A 16,157-nucleotide genomic window follows, 5' to 3' on the forward strand; every position below is an offset into this window, starting at 1 on the left:
ACACGTGCGTTACGTCCAAAGAAAGCTTACCATTCCAGGACGGTCATAAGTGTATTTACTTTTCGGTCGGACAAAAATTGTTCGCGCGTTATACAAAAAACTTTCAAAATTAAACTCATTATCTGCTAATTACCATTGATTGACTGACGTCAAGGTCGACCAATCCTGTGCCGTCATGATTGACCAATCCTACAGTTCAGTCACCTGATGGTTGGCCAATCGGTGTGTGTGTGGGCGGGACTAATCGTTTTCATCTCAGGGATCTGGCAGCCATTGCTTCAACTACTTCCAGCTCAAAATCTGCTAATCCAGCTTCTAAAAAGTTAGTATCTCTTTTAAAAATAACATAAGATTTACCAAAAACGTTTTATAAGTACTTTCACTTTCATCTTTCAAGGTATTAAAAGGTAAAAATGTTGCCCGGCAGCACATTCACAGAGGGACAGACAGACAGGCCCGAAAGCCTGGGACTCGATTGAAACCGCCCGGCCCAAAACAGCCCTGGCAATGCCGCACTTCTCCATAAACTATAAAGATAATTATCTGCATATTACCCAACCACTGTACATTTGTTGTAGAATGCTAACAAACTTTTATGCAGAATAACTCTGCATTTTGTCTTTTGCATTTCCTGCTTCTATTTCCAACTATGATGTAAGAGCAACTGAACACTTTGTTACGTACTTGTCAAATACTACATTCAGAGAACAGTTCTTCCTGTGACACTGTTGGAGTGAAAAGCTTTGGATTTGCCTGAAATGACTGAAAAGCAAAATATGCGGATGCTGGAAACCTGAAATAAAAACAAAATGCTGGAAACACTCAGCAAGTCAGGCAGCAGCAGCTATGGAGAAAGAAACAGTTAACGTTTCAGGTCGATGACCCTTCGTCAGAACTGGAAAAAGTTGGAGAAGTAACAGATATTTAAGCAAGTGTGGGGCAGGGTAAGGGAGGAGGGGAGGAAAGAACAAAGGCAAGGTCACTGATAGGGTGGATGGCAGGAGAGGTTGTGGCAAAGCCACCAACGGACTCCTGTATAAATGTATAACTGCCTTTAACAGAGTGCTACAGCACCTATGTTTGTTTACTGTATGTAAATAGCCGTTCTGGATAAGCCCCAGAATCAGCGCGATGACGTCATCACGTTGGTCACATGACGCCCCGAACGGCGGGAAACATGATGACGTGATGACGTCAGAGAGTGGGAGGTTCCCAACTCAGACCTCATGAAACCAGCACCAGAAAAGACCTGTTGATTATTTCTCCTGCCTGCAATTGTTTGTTCTCTAGTTCTATTAAACTTCATTTTATTATCGGACTGACTCGACCTCAGTGCTTCAGTTAGGGATCTGTCGATTCCTACATTGGTGACCCCGAGACTTCGTGGACGATTTTCGCGGAGGACGCGCAGAACAAAACGATGGATGTTAATGCAGCGACTTTGAAGCTCCCTCAATTTTGGGAACAACAGGCGGCCTCCTGGTTCATCCAAGCGAAGGCTCAGTTCCAGCTTTGGAACATCGTGCTGGATCAGGCCCGTTATCTTTACGTGGTCTCCGCACTGGACAGCTCGACGGCTGCACGGATCATCAGCCTGCTGGAGACCCCGCCTGTGGATAACAAGTATGATACGCTTAAGGCGCGACTTATGCAGGTTTTCGGCCTCACGAAAGCGGAGTGCGCGTGACATTTACTCACACTGCCCGGGTTAAGCGACGCTAAGCTGTCTGAGTTGATGAGCCAGATGCTCACGCTCCTTGGGTCTGAGCCGCAGTATTTTCTGTTTCGGGAACTGTTCCTGAGCCAGCTCCCCGAGCAGGTGCAAGCAGCCCTCGCCAGGTCAGAGGCTACGGACTGTGTAGCGCTCGCAGCCGAAGCCGACACCATTTATGCGGTGATGCAGCAGTACTGTGCCACCTCGAAGGATCCCACCCCGAAGAATCCCACCTCGGCGCCTCCACCGACTGGCCTCTGCTACTACCACACCCGTTTCGGTCCAAAAGCCAGATGTTGCCGACACCCATGCAGTTTCGCGCCAACTGCACCGAGGAAACAGCAGCACCGATTGCGTGAACGGAAGAACGACCCCGAGGTCGGTTTCGTGTCTACGATGGCAGTTGGCGATTCCAGGAATATCGGAGTCGTTCGGACAGGCTTGTCCGACCTCCTCTGCGATTGACTTTTGAGGCTAAAGACACTTCTGGGGGGACGCATGTGGCAAAGCCACCAACGAACTCCTGTATAAATGTATAACTGCCTTTAACAGAGTGCTACAGCACCTATGTTTGTTTACTGTATGTAAATAGCCGTTCTGGATAAGCCCCAGAATCAGCACGATGACGTCATCATGTTGGTCACGTGACGCCCCGAACTGCGGGAAATGTGATGACGTCATGACGTCAGAGAGTGGGAGGTTCCCAACTCAGACCTCGTGAAACCAGCACCAGAAAAGATCTGTTGATTATTTCTCCTGCATGGAAATGTTTGTTCTCTAGTTTCTATTAAACTTCATTTTATTATCGGACTGACTCGACCTCAGTGCTTCAGTTAGGGATCTGACGATTCCTACAAGGTTACATTTCAAAAGGGATGATGGTGCAAGGCAAAAGGAGATAGTAATGGGACAGGGTGATATTGGTCAGGGATTGGGTTCCGGGGGGGGCGGGGGGCAGTGATCTTGGGCAGGGATTTGGTTCTGGGGGGGGGTGGGTGGTGATCTTGGGCAGGGACTGGGTTCCAGGGGGGTGATCTTGGGCAGGGATTGGGTTCCAGGGGTGGTGATCTTGGGCAGGGATTGGGTTCCAGGGGTGGTGATCTTGGGCAGGGATTGGGTTCCAGGGGTGGTGATCTTGGGTAGGGATTGCAGTCTGGTGGGGGAGGGGGGTGATCTTGGTCAGGGATTGGGTTCCAGGGTGGGTGATCTTGGGCAGGGATTGGGTTCCAGTGGGTGATCTTGGTCAGGGACTGTGTCCCAGGGGTGGTGATCTTGGGCAGGGATGAGGTTCCAGGGGGGTGATCTTGGGCAGGGATTGGGTTCCAGGGATGTTGATCTTGGGCAGGGATTGGGTTCCGGGGGTGGTGATCTTGGGCAGGGATTGGGTTCCAGGGGGCTGGTGTTGGTCAGGGATTGGGTTCCAGGGTGTTGATCTTGGGCAGGGATTGGGTTCCAGGGGGCTGGTCTTGGTCAGGGATTGGGTTCCAGGGGGCTGATCTTGGGCAGGGTTGAGGTTCCAGGGGTGGTGATCTTGGGCAATGTTTGGGTTCCAGGGGTGGTGATCTTGGAGAAGGGATGCGGTTCCATGTTGCAGGACTGTTGTTTGAAAGACCAGTTACTGACAGATAAGTCATTCAAAATGGCCTCAGAAGGAAAACATGCAAAAGCATCGAGCTCCCGGTCAGAAATTTCCACCTCGGTTATTGGAGCTCTATTGGCAATAGTTCTTGCTGTCCTCTAACAGGTTGCAGAATCACACATTGTGATTGAGGTTCAGGGAAAGTAAGGGAAGTGGGGGAGAAGGAGTAAAACCTGCTGCAAGGGGCCCAACCTCACAGAACTATCTAAGAACCGCCATTGATGGTGGCTCCATTTTTTACTGATGGTGCAGAGTAGATTGGTTGGACTTTGCAACGTCCTTTGACACAAATATCTAAACAGCATCACTGTGTCAACCTTCTGGGCCCCACACTTCAGGAGGGATGTCAAGGATTTGAAGAGGGGATTTACTAGAATGGTACCAGGGATGAGAGACTTCAGTGATGTGGAGAGACTGGAATTGTTCTCCTTACAGCAGAGAAGGTTAAGGGGAAATTTAATCGAGGTGTTCGAAATGATGAAATGTTTTGATAGAGCAAATAAGGAGAAACTGTTTCCAGTGGCAGGAGGGTCAGTTTAACATCTCATCCCAAAGACGGCACCTCTGACAGTGCAGCGCTCCCTCAATACTGGAGTGTCAGTTGAGATTTGGTACTTAAGTCTCTGGAGTAGGACTTGAACCCACAACCTTCTGACCCAGAGGTGGGAATGCGACTCACTGAGCCACAGCTGACACCACAAGTTAATATTAAAGCTGATGGTGTCTTATCCTTTATCTTATCTTTAGTTTCTCCACCCAGTGTACCGGCACATGCCGTATGTTTACTGTGCGACAGAATGACTACTTGATGCAATCTGTTTGAAATATCGTCATAGTTTTTTCAGAAAGATAGATAACATTGCCTCTCAATTTCCATAGAGTGCAGGGAGCCACAGAGTCCAAGGGCAGAGTTCAGAGGTCGCAGGAGTGGGCGTGCTAGCTACGGCCACCCTGACCTGAGCAGATTGACCCCGTGAGGCCTAAGTGGGCTTCTTTCGAAGAAACTCCTCCGCTGCTCCAACTAGGTGTCAGCCTTGGTTCAGTGGGTCACAATCTAGCTTCTTAGTCAGAAGGTCATGGGATCAAGTCCCACTCCAGAGACTTAGGCACATATCCAGGCTGACACTCCCAGTGCAGTGCTGAGGGAGCGCTGCACTGTCGGGGGTGCCGTCTTTTGGATGAGACGTTAAACTGGGGCTCTGTCTGCTCTCTCAGGTGGATGGAAAAGAGCCCACGGCACTATTTCAAAGAAAAGCAGGGGAGTTCTCCCGGTGTCCTGGCCAATATTTATCCCTCAACCAACATCACTAAAACAGATTATCTGGTCATTATCACATTGCTGTTTGTGGGAGCTTGCTGTGCGCAAATTGGCTGCCGTGTTTCCTACATTACAACAATGCTTCAAAAGTACTTCATTGGCTGTGAAGCACTTTGGGACGTCCTGATGTTGTGAAAGGCGCTATATAAATGCAAGTCTTTCTTACTTTCTGAAATATACAATAATTCTGGTACAACAATGGCTAAATTCTGAACTCTTCAGTGTTGCTCCACAATCAGTGAGGCTGGGTATCTTCTCAAGGCCTTGAGGTCAATGCTTACAACTGGGATTTCCCTCAGTTTTCACTTGAGGTTGTGCTGAGGCTGATTGCACTGCCTGCACTGATTCTGCTTTATCAAGCAGTTTAACAGTCAGTAAACACAGTCAGCACAATAACAGGCTATAACGTCAGGGAGTTCCCACATGGTACAAGGGTGAAGGTTGCAAGGTTCTTTATCAATCATCTATTTACCAACAGAACAGGTTGCTTTCTTGGGCCATTGTCTCTCAGAAAGAAAGACTTGTATTTCTATAGCACCTATTACAACCTCAGCAAGCCCCAAAGCACTCATAGACCGGGACACCAGGTAGAACTCCCCTGCTCTTTTTCGAACAGTGCCATGGGATCTTTTAGAGCAGACGGGGCCTCAGTATAACATCGCAATCAAAAAAAAACAGCACCTCCGACAGTGCGGCACTCCCTCAGTATCACCCCTCCTACAGTGCAGCTCGCCCTCATTACTGGCCCTCCGACAGTGCAGATCTCCCTCAGACAGCCCTTTCAACAGTGCAGTGCTCCCTCAGTACTGCACCTCCGACTGTGCAGCACTCCCTCAGTACTGCCCCTCTGACAGTGCAGCGCTCCCTCAGTACTGCCCCCTGACAGTGCTGCACTCCCTCAGTACTGCCCCTCTGACAGTGCAGCGCTCCCTCAGTACTGCCCCCTGACAGTGCAGCGCTCCCTCAGTACTGCCCCCTGACAGTGCTGCACTCCCTCAGAGAGTCCCTCCGACAGTGCAGTGCTCCCTCAGTATCACCCCTCCTACAGTGCAGCTCGCCCTCATTACTGGCCCTCCGACAGTGCAGATCTCCCTCAGACAGCCCTTTCAACAGTGCAGTGCTCCCTCAGTACTGCACCTCCGACTGTGCAGCACTCCCTCAGTACTGCCCCTCTGACAGTGCAGCGCTCCCTCAGTACTGCCCCTCTGACAGTGCAGCGCTCCCTCAGTACTGCCCCCTGACAGTGCTGCACTCCCTCAGAGAGTCCCTCCGACAGTGCAGTGCTCCCTCAGTACTGCCCCTCCGACAGTGCAGCGCTCCCTCAGTATGGCCCTCCGACAGTGCAGCACCCCCTCTGTACTGCCCGTCTGACAGTGCAGCGCTCCCTCAATACTGCCCATCCGACAGTGCAGAGCTCCATCAGAGAGTCCCTCCGACAGTGCAGTGCTCCCTCATTACTGCGCCTCCGACAGTGTGATGCTCCCTCAGTACTGCCCATTTGACAATGCAGCACTCCCTCAGTACTGCCCCTCCGACAGTGTGGCTCTCCCTCAGTGCTGCCCCTCCAACAGTGCAGCGCTCCCTCAGTACTGGCTCTCCGATAGTGCAGTGCTACCTCTGTACTACCCCTCCGACAGGGCAGCACTCCCTCACTACTGTCACTCAGACAGTGCAGGGCTCCCTCAGACAGCCCCTCAGACAGTGCAGCGCTCCCTCAATACTGCGCCTCCGACAGTGTGCCATTCCCTCAGAACTGCCCATCCAACAGTGCGGCACTCCCTGAGTACTGCCCCTCCGACAGTATGGCTCTCCCTCAGTACTGCCCCTCCGACAGTGCAGCACTTCCTCAGTAATGCATCTCCGACAGTGCAGCGCTCCCTCAGTACTGCCCCTCAAACAGTGCAGAGCTCCCTCAGTACTGCCCCTATGACAGTGCAGTGCTCCTTTAGTACTGTCACTCCGACAGAGCAGCGCTCCCTTAGTAATGCCCCTCTGACAGTGCAGAGCTCCCTCAGTATTGCCCCTTGGACAGTGCAGAGCTCCTTCAGTACTGCTCCTCCGAGAGTGCAACGCTCCCTCAGTACTGCCCCACCGACAGTGCAGTGCTGCTTCAGTTCTGCACCTCCGAAAGTGCAGTGCCGCCTCAGTAATGCCCTCCGACAGTGCAGAGCTCCCTCAGTACTGCCCCTCCGACAGTGCAGCGCTCCTTCAGTACCGCCCCTCCGACAGTGCAGCACTCCCTCAGTACTACCCCTCAAACAGTGCTACGCTCATTTAGTACTGTCACTCTGAAAGTGCAGAGCTCCTTCAGTACTGCCCCTCCGACAGTGCAGCGCTCCCTCAGTAATGCCCCTCCGACAGTGCAGCGCTCCCTCAGTACTGTCCATCAGACAGTGCAGCGCTCCCTCAATACTGCACCTCCGACATTGAGACGTTCCCTCAGTACTGCCCATCCAACAGTGCAGCACTCCCTCAGTACTGCCCCTCTGACAGTATGGCTCTCCCTCAGTACTGCCCCTCCGAAAGTGCAGCACTCCCTCAGTACCGCCCCCTGACAGTGCTGCGCTCCCTCAGAGAGTCCCTCTGACAGTGCAGTGCTCCCTCAGTACTGCCCCTCCGACAGTGCAGCGCTCCCTCAGTATGGCCCTCCGACAGTGCAGCACCCCCTCTGTACTGCCCGTCTGACAGTGCAGCGCTCCCTCAATACTGCCCATCCGGCAGTGCAGAGCTCCATCAGAGAGTCCCTCCGACAGTGCAGTGCTCCCTCATTACTGCGCCTCCGACAGTGTGATGCTCCCTCAGTACTGCCCATTCGACAATGCAGCACTCCCTCAGTACTGCCCCTCCGACAGTGTGGCTCTCCCTCAGTGCTGCCCCTCCAACAGTGCAGCGCTCCCTCAGTACTGGCTCTCCGATAGTGCAGTGCTACCTCTGTACTACCCCTCCGACAGGGCAGCACTCCCTCAGTACTGCCACACCGACAGTGCAGTGCTGCTTCAGTTCTGCACCTCCGAAAGTGCAGTGCCCCCTCAGTAATGCCCCTCCGACAGTGCAGAGCTCCCTCAGTACTACCCCTCAAACAGTGCTGCGCTCATTTAGTACTGTCACTCCGAAAGTGCAGAGCTCCTTCAGTACTGCCCCTCCGACAGTGCAGCGCTCCCTCAGTAATGCCCCTCCGACAGTGCAGCGCTCCCTCAGTACAGTCCATCAGACAGTGCAGCGCTCCCTCAATACTGCGCCTCCGACATTGAGACGTTCCCTCAGTACTGCCCATCCAACAGTGCAGCACTCCCTCAGTTCTGCCCCTCTGACAGTGTGGCTCTCCCTCAGTACTGCCCCTCCGAAAGTGCAGCACTCCCTCAGTACTGCCCCTCCGACAGTGCAGGGCTCCCTCAGTACTGCCCCTCAAACACTGCAGCGCTCCCTCAGTACTGCCCCTCTGGCAGTGCGGCGCTCCTTTAGTACTGTCACTCCGACAATGCAGCACTCCCTCAGTACTGCCCCTCCGACAGTGCAGCGCTTCCTCAGTACTGCCCCTCCGACAGTGCAGCGCTCCCGCAGTACATGCCCCTCCGACAGTGCAGAACGCCCTGAGTACCACTCCTTCGACATTGCAGCGCTACCTGCGTACTGTCCCTCCGACAGTGCAGCGCTCCCTCAGTACTGCACCTCCAACAGTGCAGATCTCCCTCAGTACTGTCACTCCAAAAGTGCAGTGCTCCCTCATTACTGCACCTCCGACCGTGTGATGCTCCCTCAGTACTGGACATCCGACACTGCAGCACTCCCTCAGTACTGCCCCTCCGACAGTTTGGCTCTCTTTCAGTACTGCCCCTCAGACAGTGTGCTCCCCCTCAGTACTACCCCTCTGACAGTGCAGCGCTCCCTCAGTACTGGCCCTCCAATAGTGCAGCGCTATCTCATTACTGCACCTCCGACAGTGTGATGCTCCCTCAGTACTGGCCATCGACTATGCAGCACTCACTCTGTACTGCCCCTCCGACAGTGTGGCTCTCCCTCTGTACTACCCCTCCGACAGGGCAGCACTCCCTCAGACAGCCCCTCCGACAGTGCAGTGCTCCATCAGTACTGCCCCTACCACAGTCCAGTGCTCCTTTAGTACTGTCACTCCGACAGAGCAGCGCTCCCTTAGTATTGCACCTCCGACAGTGCAGCGCTCCTTCAGTACTGCCCCTCTGAGAGTGCAACGCTCCCTCAGTACTGCCCATCCGACAGTGCAGCACTGCTTCAATAATGCATCTCCGACAGTGCAGCGCTCCCTCAGTACTGCCCCTGAAACAGTGCAGAGCTCCCTCAGTACTGCCCCTACGACAGTGCAGTGCTCCTTTAGTACTGTCACTCCGACAGAGCAGTGCTCCCTTCGTAATGCCCCTCTGACAGTGCAGAGCTCCCTCAGTACTGCCCCTTCGACAGTGCAGAGCTCCTTCAGTACTGCCCCTCCGAGAGTGCAACGCTCCCCCAGTACTGTCCCTCCGACAGTGCAATGCTGCTTCAGTTCTGCACCTCCGAAAGTGCAGCGCCCCCTCAGTATTGCCCCCCGACAGTGCAGAGCTCCCTCAGTACTGCCCCTCCGACAGTGCAGCGCTCCTTCAATAATGCCCCTCCGACAGTGCAGCACTCCCTCAGTACTACCCCTCAAACAGTGCAGCGCTCAATTAATACTGTCACTCCGAAAGTGCAGAGCTCCTTCAGTATTGCCCCTCTGACAGTGCAACGCTCCCTCAGTAATGCCCCTCCAACAGTGCAACGCTCCCTCAGTACTGTCCATCAGACAGTGCAGCGCTCCCTCAATACTGCGCCTCCGACAGATTGACGTTCCCTCAGTACTGCCCATCCAACAGTGCAGCACTCACTCAGTACTGCCCCTCCGACAGTGTGGCTCTCCCTCAGTACTGCCCCTCTGAACGTGCAGCACTCCCTCAGTACTGCCCCTCCGACAGTGCAGGGCTCCCTCAGTACTGCCCCTGAAACAGTGCAGCGCTCCCTCAGTACTGCCCCTCCGGCAGTTCAGCGCTCCTTTAGTACTGTCACTCCGACAGTGCAGCATTCCCTCAGTACTGCCCCTCCGACAGTGCAGCACTTCCTCAGTACTGCCCCTCCGACAGTGCAGCGCTCCCTCAGTACTGCCCCTCCGACAGTGCAGCGCTACCTCTGTACTGCCCCTCCGACAGGGCAGCGCTCCCTCAGTACTGCCCCTCCGACAGTGCAGAACGCCCTCAGTACCGCTCCTTCGACATTGCAGCGCTACCTGTGTACTGACCCTCCGACAGTGCAGCGCTCCCTCAGTACTGCACCTCCGACAGTGCAGATCTCCCTCAGTACTGTCACTCCGACAGTGCCGCGCTCCCTCAGTACTGCCCCTCTAAAAGTGCAGTGCTCCCTCATTACTGCACCTCCGATCATGTGATGCTCCCTCAGTACTGGACATCCGACAATGCAGCACTCCCTCAGTACTGCCCCTCTGACAGTGTGGCTCTCCCTCAGTACTACCCCTCCGACAGTGCAGCGCTCCCACAGTACTGGCCCTCCAATAGACCAGCGCTACCTTATTACTGCACCTCCGACAGTGTGATGCACCCTCAGTACTGGCCATCGACAATGCAGCACTCACTCTGTACTGCCCCTCTGACAGTGTGGCTCTCCCTCTGTACTATCCCTCCGACAGGGCAGCACTCCCTCAGACAGCCCCTCCGACAGTGCAGCGCTCCCTCAATACTGCGCCTCCGACAGTTTGGCTCTCCCTCAGTACTGGCCCTCCGACATAAATGATTTGGATGAGAATGTAAAAAGTATGAACAGTAAGTTCGCAGATGACACGAAAATTGGTGGGGTGGTAAATTGCGAGGAGGAAAGCCTCAGGCTACAGGACGATATAAGCGGGTTGGTCAGATGGGCGGAAAAGTGGCAAATGGAATTTAACCCTGAAAAGTGCGAGGTGATGCATTTTGGACGGACAGATAAGGCAAGGGAATACACAATGAGTGGTAGGACCCTAGGAAGTACAGAGGGTCAGAGGGACCTTGGTGTACATGTACATAGATCCCTGAATGCAGCGGAACAGGTAGATAAGGCATATGGGATACTTGCCTTCATTAGCCGAGGCATAGAATAAAAGAGCAGGGAGGTTATGATGGAGCTGTACAAAACGCTGGTGAGGCCACAGCTGGAGTACTGTGTGCAGTTCTGGTCGCCTCACTATAGGAAGGATGTGATTGCTTTGGAGAAGGTGCAGAGAAGATTCACCAGGATGGTACCTGGGATGGAGCGCCTCAGCTATGAAGAAAGACTAAACAGGCTGGGGTTGTTTTCCTTGGAGCAAAGAAGGCTGAGGGGGGACCTGATTGAGGTGTACAAAATGATGAGGGGCATAGATAGGGTAGATAAAGAGGAACTTTTCCCCTTAGTAGGGGGGTCAATAACAAGGGGGCATAGATTCAGGGTAAGGGGCAGGAGATTTAGAGGGGATTTGAGGAGGAACTTTTTCACCCAGAGGGTGGTTGGAATCTGGAACTCACTGCCTGAAAGGGTGGTAGAGGCAGGAACCCTCACAACATTCAAGAAGCATTTGGATGAGCACTTGAAATGCCATTGCATACAAGGCTATGGACCAAATGCTGGAAAATGGGATTAGACTGGACAGGGATTGATGGACGGCGCAGACACGATGGGCCGAAGGGCCTCTTTCTGTGCTGTATAACTCTATGACTCTATGACTCCTTGAAGGCGTCGCTCAGGGCCAGCCTGCTGGATGCATCCTGGGTCGACAAACTACCGTGGGCGATGTAAGGACTCCGCACGGCGCCGAAGGAAGATCTCCAGTCGTCGGTGGTGGAGATGGTTTACGGGCAACCGCTTTGAGTCCCAGGTGAACTCCTGCCGTTACCTACACGACCATGGTCCGCGGCCACACAAAAAGAGACCCTCCGGGATGCGGCCCGCTGTTTGCGCCCAGTTCCGACCTCACGGCACGGTTTGCTTTCGTCCAACGTCCCGGGGGAGTTGTCGACAGCCAAGTTCGTGTTTGTGCGCCAGGACGGCCATTGTACCCCGCTCGCACCGCCGTATGCCGGACCCTTCAAGGTTTTGCAGGCAGGGGACAAGAGTTTCGTGTTTGAAGTCGGGGGCAAACTGGATCACATCTCTGTCGATCGCCTCAAGCCTGCGCACCTGGACCTCGAACGGCTGATCGAGCTGGCGCAGCCTCCGCGCCATGGCCGGCTGCCGGCCGCTACCACACCTGACAACGCCGTGCTGCCTACCAGTTCGCCGCCTGCTCAGCATTTTCCCCTCCAGGAATTTCGGAGTCGGTCCAGCAGACTTGTCCGACCTCCTCAGCGATTGACTCTTTTCGTTAAAGACAATTCTGGGGGGGCGTATGTGGCAAAACCACTAAGAGACTCTTACAGTGACTTACATAATTGTCTGTAACCAATGTTATTACCTCTAGCATTAATTGTCTGTAACCAATGTTATTACCTTTCAAGTTGGCTCTGGTTAAACAGAGCTAGATCGACAACATCGCGATCTGACGCGATGACGTCATCACGTGGGTCACGTGACGTCCCCTTCGGCGGGAAACATGATGACGTCATGATGTCAGAGGTAGAGGGCGGGACCAGCCAGTCCTCGTGCGGATTGAAAGAGAAAAGACCTGTTTTGAGCTTCTCCTGTAGTTTCTTGTTTTGTAAAGTTCTTAGACAATAAATTCAGTTTGTTAACTTCCAGTAAGTTATAGATTCTTTGTTAGGAGTGCAGAGACTCCTACAGTCTGCAAATTTGGAGACATTACATCTAGTTCCCTTGTCTAGATCATTAATATATATTGTGAATAGCTGGGGTCCAAGGACCGATCCCTGGGGTACCCCCACTAGCCACTGCCTGCCACTCGAAAAAAGACCCGTTTATTCCAACTCTTTGCTTTCTGTCTGCCAACCAGTTCTCTATCCAAGTCAGTACCTTGCCCCCAATCCCATGTGCCTTATCTTTACACGCTAATCTCTTATGCGGGACCTTATCGAAAGCCTTCTGAAAGTCCAAATTCACCACATCCACTGGTTCTCCCTTATCTATTTTACCAGTTACATCCTCAAAAAATTCCAGTAGATTAGTCAAGCACGATTTACCCTTTGTAAATCCATGTTGACTTTGTCCGATCCTTTCACTATTTTCCAAGTGCTCTGCTATTACATCTTTTATAATGGACTTTAGCATTTTCTCCACTACCGATGTCAGGCTTACCGGTCTGTAATTCCCCGTTTTCTCTCTACCACCTTTTTTGAATAGTGGGGTAACATTAGCTACCCTCCAATCCATGGGTACTGTTCCAGATTCCATCGAATGTTGGAAGATGATCAGCAATGCATCTACTATTTCTAGGGCCACTTCCTTAAATACCCTAGGATGTAGATTATCAGGCCCTGGGGATTTATCGGCCTTCAATCCCATCAATTTCCTTAACACCATTTCCCTACAAATACTGATTTCTTTCAGTTCCTCCCTTTCATCAGACCCTATGTTCTCCGACATCTCTGGGATGTTATTTGTGTCCTCCTTTGTGAAGACAGAACCAAAATGTATATTTAATTGGAGCTAGGAGAGAGATTAAAAAAGCAGGACCTCAAAGGTAGTAACCTCCGGATTACTCCCGGTACCATGACATAATGAGTATAGAAATAGGAGGACAAAACAGATGAATGCGTGGCTGGAGTGATGGTGCTGGAGGGAGGGCTTTAGATTCCTGAGCATTGGGATTGGTTCTGGGGGAGGTGGGACCTGTATAGGCCGGAAAGGTTGGACCTCAACCGGATAAGGACCAATGTTGTGTTTGTACCGCTATACGAGATAGGCCTGGGCCAAGTCAATCTTTGTGAAGCATTCCCCTCTTGACAGGGAAGCAAAGATGTCCTCAATGCGAGGCAATGGGTACTGTACTGTGTGGAGGACTGGGTTAACAGTCACTTTAAAGTCTCCACAGGTGAGCACTTTTCTTGGCTTTCCTGGTTATGTGCTGGAGGTTTTCTTCATCACTGGAACTATAGGTGTGGCCCATTCACTCCAATCCACCTTGGACAGGACCCCTAACTGCTCCAAGTTCTCCAGCTCTGCTTCTACTGAAGGGCGAATTGCATAAGGCACTGGTCTGGCCTTGTGGAACTTTGAATTTGCGTTCTCCTCAATCTTAATTTTTGCTTTCATGCCCTTAAGTGTTCCTATTCCCTTCTTGAACACTTCCTGAGAGTCAGAGAGTATTTGTGACAGTCTCACAGGAGTGGCGTTGCTGTCCTCCTTTGCTGACACAAACAGTGCTTGGATGGTGTGCCAATCCAACTGTATTTTCCTGAGCCATTCGCGTCCCAGCAATGGTGGTCCTCCATTTTCCACTACATAGAGGTTCAATTGCGGTATTTTTTTTTCTTTATATGTCACTGTCACTTTTATTTTACCTTTGGGGCACACTCTTTGTCCTGTGTATGTCTTTAACAGTACTTTAGTTGGCCTTAGCGGTATGTGTGAAAACAGTCGTTTGTAGTCATGTACAGAGATCACTGTTAAAGCTGAGCCTGTGTCCAACTCCATTTTCAGCCTAACTCCTGCCACTTCTGGAGTAACCCATATTATTCTGTGATCCCCTGTCTCTTTCACACTGTGTAATTTTAAACAAGCCAGATCCTCTTCCTCTGAGTCTGTGTCACTTTTTTCTTTATCTGAACTGTCTTCAGTCACATGGTGTACCTTCTTGTATCTATCATTGAAAGGTTTCTTGTTTTCAGTCACTTGATGTACCTTTTTGTTACACTGTATTGTATCAGTTTTCTGCTTCTTATTTGCTTTGCAGACCCTTTCAATGTGCCCTCGTATGCCACATTGCCTGCAGTCTTTATCTTTAAACCAACAGTCATTGTGGTCATGTGACATTTTGCCACAGCGATAGCACTTCTTTTCTTGTTTCAGTGACATTTTATTAGTTGAATATTCCAGGGATTTTTGTTGAATTTCTAAAGTGCCACGTGCTGCTGCTTCCATTGATATTGTGATACTCAGAGCCTTCTCCAATGTGAGGACTTTTTCAGACAGGAGCTTCTTTTGTGTGCTTTCACTTTGCATGCCACACACAAATCTGTCCCTCAATGCGTCTGATAAGCCCACTCCAAATTGGCAATGTTCTGATAATTTGCGCAACTTTGCCAAATATTCAGAAATGCTTTCAGTTTTGCTCTGGTTCCATTTATGGAATTTAAATCTTTCGGCTATGAGCAGTGGTTTGGGGCTTAAATGGTCTTGGAGTGTGTCCACTATTTGTTTGAATGTTTTGTTTGCTGGCTTTTCAGGGGTTAATAAACTATGTAGCAGCCCGTATGTCTTTGCACCCATAACGCTCAGCAAAACAGTGGCTTTCTTTCTACCTCCACTCCATTAGCCTCACAGTACAACTCCACTCTTTCAATGTAAGTTGCCCAGTCTTCAATGCTGCTATCAAATGCTGCAATAGTGCCAATCATCGCCATTTTTTTTTCCAAACCTGTTTTTCTTCCTTTACTAGTTAGCTAGCATCATGCAAGTCCTGTGCACTTTCCACTTGACTTATGTATCCCCTGCCTAGCTTAGCAAGCGTGCTCCGTTTTCTCTACCTTCTCGCTCCTTTCTTCCAAGTTTCGGTGTCCTCTGGATGTGATGCCAGAATAGGAAGACGTAGGTTCATAATTCTCGTCACCAATTTGTTGTGTTTGTACCGCTATACACAACTACATAAAATAATAAAGCAGCAGAGACTGAGAGTAACTTCAAGTGATCTTTACTGGTTAACTGGAACTTCAGCACTGACTGTACAAATCGATACGCGTCTGTTATATACGCTCGCAACTAAGGATGTACATCCGCAAAACAAAGTAGTCCCTTCAATGTTGTATACATTACAACCAACATCCTCACAGGGAGAGGGGTTGCTAGTGCTGTTGGGGAGGGTTTGAACTGGCTTGGCAGGGGGATGGGCACCTTTTGACTCAAGTCGCTGGAGTGGGACTTGAACCTACTGAGTCCCGGCTGACACCTGGCGCCAACTGATCCCAACTAGCACATCTGCCCAATAGCCACATGTGCTCATTTACTTGGCTCAGGCCAGTCTGTGCATTCCCTCCCAGTCTGCAGAAGGCTGAACCGGAGACCGTGAAACCACTGGATTCAGTGCCAAAGTGTTTCTCCTCTCCGTGGGCTGATGAGACACCTTGTGAGTTGATGGTGCTGTGAGAATACTACGCACACACCCACATGGATCGTATCAAGCCATCTGGAGCTCAGCAATTCCGCCAGCCACTGGAATTACATCAGGCTCCCAAGGAGGCGTCTGCCAAACACTCTCTGGAGAGCCATGCAAAGCAGATTCAAAACAGCTCCTGGAAGTAGATCAAAGAACATGAAATGGAGAATTTCCTGTCAAACATCATGTGAAGTAGTCCTTTTACAGATGT

At 51.5% G+C, this 16,157-nt stretch overlaps 1 pseudogene; it reads left to right on the forward strand.

Annotated features, from left to right (window-relative positions):
* Positions 1 to 15,936, forward strand: part of LOC147109730 (uncharacterized) — a 43,568-nt pseudogene extending 27,632 nt beyond the window's left edge.
* The last annotated feature ends 221 nt before the right edge of the window (positions 15,937 to 16,157 follow it).

This window comes from Somniosus microcephalus, chromosome 12 (genome assembly GCF_052327205.1).
Source record: "Somniosus microcephalus isolate GS21.2 chromosome 12, FLI_Smic_1.0, whole genome shotgun sequence".
Taxonomy (NCBI): Eukaryota; Metazoa; Chordata; class Chondrichthyes; order Squaliformes; family Somniosidae; genus Somniosus; species Somniosus microcephalus.